The sequence below is a fragment of the Lepidochelys kempii genome, chromosome 4 (assembly GCF_965140265.1).
Source record: "Lepidochelys kempii isolate rLepKem1 chromosome 4, rLepKem1.hap2, whole genome shotgun sequence".
Lineage (NCBI taxonomy): Eukaryota > Metazoa > Chordata > Testudines > Cheloniidae > Lepidochelys > Lepidochelys kempii.
The window spans coordinates 141,768,101-141,781,924 of record NC_133259.1 but is presented as its reverse complement, the minus strand read 5'-3'; the positions used below and the strand labels follow the sequence as shown (position 1 = coordinate 141,781,924).

General features: G+C 45.7%; 1 protein-coding gene across 2 annotated transcripts in view; it reads right to left on the bottom strand.

Moving 5' to 3' along the window:
* The window catches only part of SEMA4F (ssemaphorin 4F), a 143,275-nt gene that overhangs the window by 111,885 nt on the left and 17,566 nt on the right, over positions 1-13,824 (bottom strand). The window contains exon 1 of one of the 2 annotated variants that reach the window (XM_073343167.1): positions 7,606-7,657. The exons of the other annotated variant lie outside the window; for it this stretch is intronic. The gene's annotated coding sequence lies outside the window, so the exon portion shown is untranslated. Of the gene's footprint in view, positions 1-7,605; positions 7,658-13,824 lie in introns of those variants that run through there. 2 annotated transcript variants of the gene reach the window in all.

Here is a 13,824-nt window from a genome sequence, read left to right as displayed (position 1 = left end):
CTTTGAAGACTGTCCTGTCAAGTGTTCTACTTTGATAGTAGGGGACTCTGATCGCGCAGAAAAATGCAGAACAAGATCTAATGGCTGGAAGCTGAAGCTATGTAAATTCAGACTAGAAATAATGTACTTTTTCAACAGTGAGGGGGTTTAACGATTGGAACAAATGCACTCAGGAATGTGGAGGATTCTCCATCACTTGAAATTAAGGCTGATCTCTTTCTAAAAGAGACATAACTCTTTATGCCAAGTTTACTAGGTGCATTTCTTTTGCCTGGATTATGCAGGAGATCAGACTCATGGTCATATTGGTCGCCATTCTGGCCTTAAAATCTATTAATCTCTGAGAAAGGGTTGGGACTGGTTAAGATACTACTGAAGGCTCCTCAGGGTAGGAACATGGAAGCTGGATGTTATATTCATATCTTACAAAGATAATGAAATACTTCCCATTCTAACAGTAGATTCAGACTTTAAGGGACCATCATGATCATCCAGTCTGACCTAAAAAGAAAAGGAGTCTCTAAGGTGCCACAAGTCCTAACAAATTTATTTGAGCATAAGCTTTCGTGAACTACAGATCACTTCTGAACTGCTGCACATTGCAAGTCACAGAACCTCGCCCACCTACGCCTGAAATAAACCTCTAACCTCTATAAAATCCTGTCAGTTAGAACTGGAAACAAACAGCAATTACTGAAGCTAAAAACGTTTAAGTCTGCAGGACCGGAATAACGTGCACCCCCCAGTACTAAAATAATTGGCAGATGAGCTCTTTGAAGCATTAGACATTTATTTTTTTAATAACCCTGGAAACACGGGGGAAGTTCCAGATGATTGGAAAAAAGCTAATGTTCTGCCAGTACATAAAGGGTAAAAGGGATGACCCAGGTAACTGCAGTTCAGTTAGTCTGACATCAGTCCCAGGTAAAATCATGGCAAGGCTGATGTGAGATGCAATCAGTGAAGAATTAAAAGACTGCAGTGGTATTAATGCAACTTGGGATAGTTTTAGGGAAAACAGGTCTTGTCAAACAAACTGTCATTTTTAAGGGCAATTACAACTTTAGTTGATAAAGTTAACTTTATAGACAGTGTATTTAGACTTCTGCAAGGCATTTGGCCTAGTCCTGCCTGACATTCTGATTATAAAATTAGCAGTATACAAAAATCAATGTAGCCCATATTAAAAGTGGATTAAAAACTGCTAAGACACCTCAAAGGAATCATCCTATCACAGTGTTTCCAGTGGGGTCCCACAGGGATCTATACTTGGCTCAGTGTCATTCAAGACCCACCAGTTGCCTGGGAAAATAAAATACAATCCTTTCTGGTAAAATCTGCAGATAAAAAAAACTGGAGGAGTGGTAATTGGCAACAGGTAATTTCTGAAGAGCGATTCTAGATCACATGGTAACCTGGGCTCATTCAAACGAGTTTTAACACAGCCAAATACACCTATGTACAAAGAGTGTAGGACACTCTTCTAGGGTGGGGACCACATCCTAGACAGCAGCAGCAGCATAAAAGACCTGCGGATCATGGTGGAAGCCAAGTGAAGATGAGCTCTCAGTGCAATCCTGTGGTTAGAAGGATTAAATGAGATTCTTGGTTGTAAAAATGGAAATATCAAGTAGGAGAACAGGGATGTGGAATAACCATTACATACAGCATTAATGAGACCATTGCTGGATACTGCGCCCTCTTCTTGTGTCCACACATCAAAGAGGACATGGACAAACTGAAGAATATAAGAACGGCCATACTGGGTCAGAACAAAGGTCCATCTAACCCAGTATCCTGTCTTCCGACAGTGGCCAATGCCCGGAGCCCATCCATCCCCCGTCGCCCATTCCCAGTTTCTGGCAGAAGCTAGGGACACCATAGAAGAACTATGAAGACTGATTTGAGGTCTGGAAAACCTGACTTACAGCAAGAGACTGAACAACCTCAATCTTTAAAGCTCAGTTAGGAGAAGACTAAGAGGCAGCTTGCTCACTGTCTGTGAGCATCTACATAGGGAGAAGATCTGATTGCATAGAATCATCACAGAATCATAGAACTGGAAGGGACCTCGAGGGGTCATCTAGTCCAGTCCCCTGCACTCAAGGCAGGACTAAGTATTATCTAGACCATCCCTGACAGGTATTTGTCCAACCTGCTCTTAAAATTCCCAATGATGGAGATTCCACAACCTCCCTAGGCAATTTACTCTAGTGCTTAAACAATTAGGAAGATTTTCCTAATGTCCAACCTAAACCACCATTTCTGCAATTTAAGCCCATTGCTTCTTGTCCTATCCTCAGAGGTTAAGAACAAGTTTTCTCCCTCCTCCTTGTAACAGCCTTTTATGTACTTGAAAACAATTATGTCCCCTCTCAGTCTTCTCTTCTCCAGTCTAAACAAACCCAATTTTTTCAATCTTCCCTCAGAGGTCATGTTTTCTAGACCTTTAATAATTTTTGTTGCTCTTCTCTGGACTTTCTCCAATTTGTCCACATCTTTCCTGAAGTGTGGTGCCCAGAACTGGACACAATACTCCAGCTGAGGCATAATCAGTGCAGAGTAGAGCAGAAGAATTACTTCTCGTGTCTTGCTTACAATACTCCTGCTAATACATCCCAGAATGATGTTTGCTCTTTTTGCAACAGTGTCACACTGTTGACTCATTTAGCTTGTGATCCACTATGACCCCCAGATCCCTTTTGGCAGTACTCCTTCCTAGGCAGTAATTTCCCATTTGGTATGTGTGCATACTGCTCTTTAATTTGCAGACAAAGGGAGAACATGATCCAGTGGCTGAAAGCAGAAGAAATAAATTCAGATTAGACATAAGGCGCAATTTTAAGCAGTGAGGGTAATAAACCATTGGAACAACTTACCTAGGGACACGGGCATTCTCCATCATTTGAAGTTTTTACATGAGTATCGGGTGCCTTTCTAGAAGATATGCACTAGCTCAACAAGAATTTATGCAGCCAGAAGCAGGAGTCCCCGAGTGGCATTCCGTGGCTTGTGTTACATACGAGGTCAGACTAGATGAGCACAATGGTCTTTTCTGGCCTTAAACTCCATCAGTCAGAGAGGACAGTTAAGACTGCATGGTCTGTGCATGTGAAGCAGCAACTTCACTGGTCACCACAGGTTATGGATAGCCAGAGACCAATGAAGCAGCATGCGAGAAAGACTGCAACACCTAGGGAAGTTTCATCAATTATCAGAGAAATGGCTTCCCCAGCTGTGGCAGAATTTTTTCCTGGCCATAGCATTAGTAAGGTCCAGACCAGTAGAAGAGACCTAGGTTATGGGCTAGCCCATTAACCCGCATACACCCATGAATGAGTGTAGAGCGTATGGGTGTCAGGAGCTATCCAGTTATTTTGCAGTGACTGGGTTATAGGACAGGGAGTGGAAGGCACCTTCTACGCTACAATATTTAAAAAGGGCTCTAGAGGTGATCCTGGCAATTACAGACCGGTAAGTCTAACGTCAGTACCGGGCAAATTAGTTGAAACAATAGTAAAGAATAAAATGGTCAGACACGTAGAAGAACATAAATTGTTGGGCAAAAGTCAACATGGTTTCTGTAAAGGGAGATCGTGTCTTACTAATCTGTTAGAGTTCTTTGAAGGGGTCAAACAAACATGTGGACAAGGGGGATCCAGTGGACATAGTGTACTTAATTTACATGAGAGCCTTTGGCGAGGGACCTTGTCAAAGGCTTTCTGGAAATCTAAGTTGTCATGGAATAAGAGGGAAGATCCTTTCATGGATTGAGAACTGGTTAAAAGACAGGAAACAAAGGGTAGGAATAAATGGTAAATTTTCAGAATGGAGAGTGGTAACTAATGGTGTTCCCCAAGGGTCAGCCCTAGGACCAATCCTATTCAACTTACTCATAAACGATCCGGAGAAAGGGGTAAACAGTGAGGTGGCAAAGTTTGCCGATGATACTAAACTGCTCAAGATAGTTAAGACCAAAGCAGACTGTGAAGAACTTCAAAAAGATCTCACAAAATTAAGTGACTGGGCAGCAAAATGGCAAATGAAATTTAATGTGGATAAATGTAAAGTAATGCAAAGGAATGTTAGGAATCATTAAAAAAGGGATAGAGAATAAGACGGAGAATATCTTATTGCCCTTATATAAATCCATGGTACACCCACATCTTGAATACTGCATACAGATGTGGTCCCCTCATCTCAAAAGAGATATACTAGCATTAGAAAAGGTTCAGAAAAGGGCAACTAAAACGATTAGGGGTTTGGAACGGGTCCCATATGAGGAGAGATTAAAGAGGCTAGGAGTTTTCAGCTTGGAAAAGAGGAGACTAAGGGGGGATATGATAGAGGTCTATAAAATCATGAGTGGTGTGGAGAAAGTGAATAAAGAAAAGTTACTGATTTGTTCCCATAATAGAAGAACTAGGGGCCACTCAATGAAATTAATGGGTAGCAGGTTTAAAACAAATAAAAGGAAGTAGTTCTTCACTCAGCACAAAGTCAACCTGTGGAACTCCTTGCCTGAGAAGGTTGTGAAGGCTAGGACTATAACAGGGTTTAAAAGAGAACTGGATAAATTCATGGAGGTTAAGTCCATTAATGGCTATTAGCCAGAATGGGTAAGGAATGGTGTCCCTAGCCTCTGTTTGTCAGAGGGTGGAGATGGACGGCTGGAGAGGGATCACTGATCTGTTAGGTTCACTCCCTCTGGGGCACCTGGCATTGGCCACTGTCGGTAGACAGGATATTGGGCTGGATGGACCTTTGGTCTGACCCAGTATGGCCATTCTTATGTTACTCATTGGCTTTTCCTCCCAGTTTCTCTGACAGCAGTTTTGGATATACTTTGGGAACTGCAACCAGCTAATCTTCTGCAAGAGGAGCCCTGTCCATGGCTGGTAGTTGCCAGTCAGGGCAGGGCTACACTAGAAGTGCCACATCAGCGCAGCTGCACTGCCGTATTGTGTCTGGTGAGGACACTATGCCAATGGGAGAGCATCTCCCACCGACAATGCCAGGATGGACAGCATTTAGATCACTGTAACTTGGGTCACTCGGGAGGTGTCTTTCACACCCCTGAGCAATATAAGTTATATCAACTTAAGCAATAGCATAGACCTTCTCTGAGAGGCCAGGCCTGGCACTGGTGAGGTGTGTTAATGCCCATGGGGAAGACAAGCTGTCACCACCGACCTGTGCTCAAGAAGCCACATGAGAACATTAACTTTCTCCTTAAGAGGCTTTTTGAGACAGGCTGGTGCATGGAAAGGGCAAGCACATGGCTATGATGGAGCCACTCCAGCTGTCCTTGGATTGCAGACCTGCTATTCCTAGCAGGATAGTTTCAGAGCTCATTTGGGATCATGGAAAGGACGAGGGAAATGGATGCACGTTGAGTAGATCCATCAGCAGCCTTTGATCCCACTGGTCACAAGGAAGGATGAGTTGCCTGCACAGATAGAACAGCACTTGGGGGTGCACTCATAGAGTAGGCGGTACTGCCAGGCCATCACCCTCCAGTTAATCTGTAGCTAAAACCCCTGAGAGTGAAAAACAGAGCTGAGTATCATGGGCACATCTATGACACTCCAGCCTAGTGGCAGTTCTGCAGTCTCCTTCCTCAGCCCTCTGAATGGACACCCACTGCCCCAAGGCCTGGCCCAAGACACAGAAAGCAATCACCAATGCTTTCCCATACTAGACACCTGCCTATCCAAGGAGATGCCATGGTTAAGTGCCAGAGCCACTAGAAGGAGGTGCATTGGGAGCAGCTTGTTTCATAGTATGGGGACTCCCCATACTTTGATTTCTCTTCTCGCTCTCTCCATTCCTACAGGGAGGTCACCAGCCTCTCTGCTTGCAGGGTCCTTTTTGAATGCAAGATGCAGGCTCCCCTCCTCGTCAGGACAGAGATCAAGCCAAGTGGAGCTCAAAGGCACAAGAAGCTCTTCAAGCTGTTCCTGTAATTGTTTTTAAAGGCCCAGACGTGCAAAGGCCAGATTGCACCAGCCTGGCCTGTCTTCACAAAGAGCCCTTGTTTTGGCCTCCTCCAGGCAGTATCATGCCTAAGCCCCCTCTGTCTGCCCTGTTTGCCTTGGGAACACACTGCAGCCTTTGTCCTAGGTGAAGAGGAATGAGAAGCCCTTGTACATGGCAAAGTTCACAAGTTACAAACATTCCAGGAATGGCTGCAGCAGCATTTGGCTCAGGGGCCAGGCTCCCTACAGTTCAGAGGAAATGGGAGGGTTGCAAGTGAAGCAGTAGGGGCGCTACAAACTGGCAGGTGCACCAGCTCCATGGCTTTGTGTGGCAAGAGAAAGGCATTGACAGCTCGCTAGTCCTGACATGCAGAATGTCCACACAAGTCGGGGGTTGTGGGCCCCAAGTGCCAGCTCTGCCTCAACATGCAGAGACGCGGGGGCATCAGGTACCTCTGCTTGAGCCAGCCTCTTCTGTCCCACGACTACAACCATAATAGCCAGCTCTGCAGCCTCCTCCTTCACCAACCACCATGCACCTCAGGGCTCTCTGTCTCACACCACAACCTGCTGCTGGAAATAGCCCCTTCCCTTGCATTTGGTGGAAGCACTTTAGATGCAACCTGTATGAAACTGCACTGGGAGAGTTATACTACAAAACGGTAACAGATTAACATTTGTGTTACTGTAGCATGTTCAAGTGCTCCCAAGGGGTAGAGTGACTGACTTTTAAGAACATTTTATTAAAGTCAGAACCTAAGAAAAAAGCAAACTTGCAAGTTTAAGACCAGTTTCCCATCCACAACACAATAAAGTGCATTCTCACTCATTCAGCCCACAGCTTAGTAAATCAGCCAAAGAGAAGAGGCCCAGGGACTGGGGGCTAGAGGGGGGACAGAACTGGTCTCTGACCCTCTACAAGTATCATCTGTGTTATTAAACTAGACCCACACTCTTCAGAGCTTAAATTCAACCTTTGATGCTGACCTGCCTAGTCACTGCAGAGAGACGAGGTGAGTGAGGGGCTAGCTTCTATTGGAGAGAAGCTTTCGTTCTCCACAGAGCTCTTCCCCAGACGGCTGCAGTCAGTCCAGTATTGCTCCACGTAGCATGCACACTGGCCGAGTCAGCACAGCACTGCTGGCTGCCAACCAAGTATTGACCTCAATCTAAACATTTAGACTACAAAGTACATTTGTTAGGCAAGTGACATGACGCCGCCTTCTGCTGAATGAACCCTCTTCCTTTGATCATTCTCAGCTTCCCACCCCAGGTGCCTCACTTGTCCACCTGTCATGCAGATCGTAGTTCCTGAGGCAGAGACTGTCCTTGGTCATGTCTGTGGTAGCACCCAGCAAAATGGGGCCTGATCCTCACTAAGCACTCCCACAATTAAAATGACACGAAAAATGCCTCCAAGGGAAGCTTCGGATGCAGAGAACTAAAGCTCAGTCAGGCACAAAGAGAGGGAAGCTGGGGCCACAATGCCCACGTACCCCTGCACTGAATGCTCATCACCCTAAGAGCCCCAGCCTCCATCACTTGCTTCATGGATGTGGCTCGCAGCACTGGGCGCACATGTCCCAGGAGCGGGGATCTGCACAGGCAGTTCCGTGCACTTACTCACCATGGACCAGTGAATGTGCGCAGTCCCCTGGACCTCACTCCTCCCCTCCCCGGCAACATCAGCGGCACAGACTTTCTGTGGGAAATCAGCAGCCTGCATTTGGATCAAGGGTTCAGCAACAGTTAACTAGGTAGACACGGAAGAAACCCTCATCCCCCTGGCAGGGCCCTGCAATCCCCTTCATAGGGTTGACAGAGACCTATCAGCCCTGATCTCACCCTGTGGGCTCATTCAAGTGCCTGGAACAAGCCTAGCTCCATCTCAGACACAAAGGAAGCACGGCCCCATCCCCCTCTCAAGAGATGGGAGAGTCAAGTGATGGGTTATCAGAGGCAGAAAGGGAGTCCAGAAAGGCAAACCCAGAGCTGTGTGGGAAGGGGATGAGTCATGCAGCTTTTACTGCTACCCCCTAAGTGCATGGGGAAAAACTGCTCCAAGCTAGGAAATTATTGGTCTCCTCAGACAAGCAGCTTGTGCTAGTTAGCACTAAGCTGGGAATAAAACAACTTTCAGATCCAGGATTTCAGCCCCTGCCTTCAGTAGGAAGAGGTGTCTTCTTAACTCCAGTTAGCTAACTCAAAGTAAAATTCTTGTTAAGACACAGCCTGAGGGTTTGGGTTTAACCCATCTCTACTTCAGACACCCCTGCTGTGTGGAAACCCCTAAATAAAACCCTTAAGAGAATCCACCTATACTAGACTAACTCAGCCTGGGGTAAAGAACAAAAGTCTGAAAGGTGTCAACACTAGCACTTCAAAATTGTGGTCACTACCTGGAGTTAACGGGCAATCAGATTAATACAAGGGAAAAACAGTCTAGTGTAGATGAACACTTGGGCATCAGATATATGATCTCCTTACTCTTTCCCACCAATTCTTGAGCACTGATGCAGCTCCTAGCACAGAGGAGGTGTCAGCATTGCAGGTGTTTCTATCATATCAGACCTGCTCCTTAAGCATAAGAACGGACATGCTGGTCCGTCTATCACAGTATCCTGTCCTCTAACAGTGGCCAGTGCCAGGTGCTTCAAAGGGAACAAACAAAACAGGGCAATCATCAAGAGATCCATCCCCTGTCATCCAGTCCCGGCATTTGGCAGTCAGAGGCTTAGGGACACCCAGAGCATAAAGTTGCATCTCTGATCATCTTGGCTAAAAGCATCTATGAACTTATCTAGTTCTTTTTTGAACCCTATTATAGTTTTGGCCTTCACAACATCCTCTGGCAAGGAGTTCCACAGGTTGACTGTACGTTGTGTGAAGTTATACTTCCTTTTACTTGTTTTAAACCTGCTTCCCATTAACTTTATTGTGTGACCGTTGGTTCTTGTGTTACGAGAAGGGGTAAACAACACTTCCTTACTCACTTTCTCCACAACATTCATGGTATTATAGACCTCTCATACCCCCGCCCCCCAAGTCATTTCTTTTCCAAGATGAATAGTCCCAGTCTTTTTACTCTCTCCTCATACAGAAGCTGTTTCATACCCCTAACCATTTTTGCTCCCCTTCTCTGCACCTTTTCCATTTCTAATATATCTTTCTTTAAGATGGGATGACAGTATTCAAGGTAAAAAGAAAAGGAGTACTTGTGGCACCTTAGAGACTAACCAATTTATTTGAGCATGAGCTTTCGTGAGCTACAGCTCACTTCATCGGATGCATACCGTGGAAACTGCAGCAGACTTTATATATACGCAGAGAATATGAAACAATACCTCCTCCCACCCCACTGTCCTGCTGGTAACAGCTTATCTAAAGTGATCATCAGGTTGGGCCATTTCCAGCACAAATCCAGGTTTTCTCACCCTCCACCCCCTCACACAAACTCACTCTCCTGCTGGTGATAGCCCATCCAAAGTGACAACTCTCTTCACAATGTGCATGATAATCAAGTTGGGCCATTTCCTGCACAAATCCAGGTTCTCTCACCCCCTCACAAAAACCACACACACAAACTCACTATCCTGCTGGTAATAGCTCATCCAAAGTGACCATTCTCCCTACAATGTGCATGATAATCAAGGTGGGCCATTTCCAGCACAAATCCAGGTTCTCTCACATCCCCCCCACCCCCATACACACACAAACTCACTCTCCTGCTGGTAATAGCTCATCCAAACTGACCACTCTCCAAATTTAAATCCAAGTTAAACCAGAACATCGGGGGGGGGGGGGGGAAACAAGAGGAAATAGGCTACCTTGCATAATGACTTAGCCACTCCTAGTCTCTATTTAAGCCTAAATTAATAGTATCCAATTTGCAAATAACATACCATGGATTTATATAGTGGCATTATGATATTTATTGTCTTATTATCCCTCTCTTTCCTAATAATTCCCAACATTGTTAGACTGACTGCTGCTGCACATTGAGCGGATGTTTTCAGAGAACTATCCCCAATGACTCCAAGATCTTTCTTCAGTAGTAACAGCTAATTTAAATCCCATCCTCCACCCACTCCCTTCTCCCAAGCTCCCACCCCACCCCTCCCCCATCTCCCACCCCCGCCTCTTCCTGCCCAGTTCTCCCCTTCCCTTGAGTGTGCCCCATCCCCACTCCTCCCCCCAGTGCCTCCTGCATGCCATGAAACAGCTGATCGCAGCAGGTGGCAAGTGCTGGGAGGAAGAGGGAGGGGTTGATTGGCGGGGCAACAGGCAGATGGGAGGCGTTGGCTGCCGGTGGGTGCTGAGCACCCACCCATTTTTTTCTGAGAGTGCTCCAGCCCTGGAGTCAGTGCCTATGGATTCAAGAGCCCTCTACCATCTTCCCTTCAGGCAAGTCCTTGTAGACTGTGATCAAGTCACCTCTCAACCTTCTCTTCGATAAGCTATGTAGATTAAGCTCCTTCTGTCAGTATTCTTGCCAGCAAGTTAAAGAAGTATGAGCTGAATGAATGGACTATAAGGTGGATAGAAAGCTGGCTAGATCATTCGGCTCAACGTCTAGGTGGCAGCCAATATCAAGCGGAATGCCTCAAGGGTTGGTCCTGGGGCCGATTTTGTTCAATAATTTCAGTAATGATCTGGAGGATGGCGTGGAGTGCACCCTCAGCAAGATTGCAGATGACACTAAACTGGGAGGAGAGGTAGATATGCTGGAGGTAGGGATAGGATACAGAGGGACCTAGACAAATTGGAGGATTGGGCCAAAAGAAATCTGATGAGGTTCAACAAGGACAAGTGCAGAGTCCTGCACTTAGGATGGAAGAATCCCATGCACTGCTACAGACTAGGGACCGAATGGCTAGGCAGCAGTTCTGCAGAAAAGGACATAGAGGTTATAGTGAACAAGAAGCTGGATATGACTCAGTGTGCCCTTGTTGTCAAGAAGGCTAACAGCATTTTGGGCTGTATAAGTAGGAGCATTGCCAGCAGATCGAGGGATGTGATTATTCCCCTCTATTTGGAATTGATGAGGCCTCATCTGGAGTACTGTATCCAGCTTTGGTCCCACACTACAAGAAGGATGTTGAAAAATTGGAAAGAGTCCAGCAGAGGGCAACAAAAATTATTAGGGGGATGGAGCACTTTACTTGTGAATAGAGGCTGAGGGAACTGGGATTGTTTAGTCTGCAGAAGAGAAGAATTAGGGGGAATTTGATAACTGCTTTCAACTACCGAAAAGGGGGTTCCAAAGAGGATGGATCTAACTGTTCTCAGTGGTACCAGATGACAGAACAAGGAGTAATGGTCTCAAGTTGCAGTGGGGGAGGTTTAGGTTGGATATTAGAAAAAACTTTTTCACTTGGAGGGCAATGAAGCACTGGAATGCATTACCTAGGAAGGTGGTGGAATCTCCTTCCTTAGAAGTTTTTAAGGTCAGGCTTGACAAAGCCCTGGCTGGGATGATTTCGTTGGGGATTGGTCATGCTTTGAGCAGGCAGTTGGACTAGATGATCTCCTGAGTTCCCTTCCAACCCTGATATTCTATGATTCTAAATGTGACCCACATTCTTCGTTCCCACAGGTGTAAACTTGCCTTTGGTTTTATTAAAACTTGCTGCATTTTGTCCAGTTTACAGAACCTGCCCTTATTTACCACCACAGCAAGATTTGTCATCTGCAAACTTTACCTGCAAGGTTGTTGATCCATTTCATTCCAGTCCACCCACCTGGGGAACTGCGCTGATCCTAGTGAAATACTGGAAAGGGAAAGCCCTGTATGGACACAGCCACAGGTAAGCTAGTTCCACCCACATGGCAGAACAAAGCCATTTCAGACAGACAGCTAAGGTAGGGGGGATGGACAGCAGAGAAGGAAGGGTAGGGTTTCTGCCTGGGACTGTCATCTGATGTGCTGAAATTACTTCTGAGCCCGTTTTCCGTGACAACTTGGAACTTCCAGAACCCTCCCTTATTGAGCCAGACACATTAGCCTGTTGCAGCACAGACCCATGGTCCAGGCCACGCCCCCAAAGCTGCAGACTTTAACTAAAAACTGCTCAGCAGGTCACCTATCTCCAGCATCCAGACACCCAGTTCCCAATGGGACCCAACCCCTAATAAATCCGTTTTACTCTGTATAAAGCTTATACAGGGTAAACTCAAATTGTCCGCCCTCTATAACGCTGACAGAGATATGCACAGCTGTTTGCTCCCCCAGGTATTAATCACTTACTCTGGGTTAATTAATAAACTAAAGTGATTTTATTAAATATAAAAAGTAGGATTTAAGTGGTTTCAAGTAATAACACAGAACAAAGTAAGTTACCAAGCAAAATAAAGCAAAAACACACAAGTCTAAGCCTAATACATTAGGAAACTGATTATAGGTAATCTCACCCTCAGAGATGTTCTAAGAAAGAAAAGGAGTACTTGTGGCACCTTAGAGACTAACCAATTTATTTGAGCATGAGCTTTCGTGAGCTACAGCTCACTTCATCAGATGTTTACCGTGGAAACTGCAGCAGACTTTATATACACACAGAAATGATTTCTGTGTGTATATAAAGTCTGCTGCAGTTTCCACGGTAAACATCTGATGAAGTGAGCTGTAGCTCACGAAAGCTCATGCTCAAATAAATTGGTTAGTCTCTAAGGTGCCACAAGTACTCCTTTTCTTTTTGCGAATACAGACTAACACGGCTGTTCCTCTGAGAGATGTTCTAGTAAGCTTCTTTCACAGACTAGACTCCTTCCTAGTCTGGGCCCAATCCTTTCCCCTGGTACACTCCTTGTTAGTTCCAGCAGACATTTTACCTGTTAATCAGGGGCTCTCTCATGACTGGCACCTCTTTGTCCTGCTCCACCCCCTTTTATAGCTTTGGCACAAGGCGGGAATCTGGTGTCTCTAGGTTCCCACCCTCCTCCTAAATGGATTCCAGATTTAAGATGGATTCCAGCATCATGTGACATGGTCACATGTCCCTGTGAGACATCATTTTTCATTACCCACAGGCTGACCCACACGTATGCAGGAAGGCTTGCAGGTAAATAAACCCATTCACAACCAGTTGTCCTAGTCAATGGGAGCCATCAAGATTCTAAGCCACCATTAATGGCCCACTCTTTGTATAATTGCAATAGGACCTCAGAGTTACACTTCCTATTTCTAGCTTCAGATACAAGAATGATACGTGCATACAAATAGGATGAACGCACTCAATAGATAAGCTTTCTAATGACACCATACAAGGGGTATTTAGCGTAAAGCATATTCCAGTTACGTCATATTCAGAAGCATATTTCCATAAAGCATATGGAGTGCAACATCACAGTACAAGCCCCAAGGCACAGCATGGCAGAATAGAGCCATTTCAGACAGACAGTCAAGGTACGGGGGATGGACAGCAGGGAAGGAAAGGTAGGCTTTCTGCCTGGCCAGGAACAGTGTACTGGAGCCTGGGGAAAGTTTAAGAATGACATTTAACTGCAGGAGCAGCAATAGGGGGAGGCCTGCTCAGATAAGCTTCCACGGAGCTCCCTGAGCAGGATGCTGAGTAACTAGACGCTCAGCCAATAAACAAGACACTCATGGCATCATCAGGGCTCAGTCAATCAGCTGGCCAAGTGCCCTGCCTTCCAGATCACTCCGCAGCTGTCCGAGAGCTGATGAGTTGGTTCCTGGGCATTACATGTAGGTACCATGCAGGAAGGGCAGGTTTTATAAAGAAAGGAAATACAGGGATGCCCTAGTTCCCCATTTCACAGCCATCTGGTCTCCAGGGAAGAAGAGCAAGCGTAACAGTCTTCTATTGCAAAAAGAAAAGGAGTACTT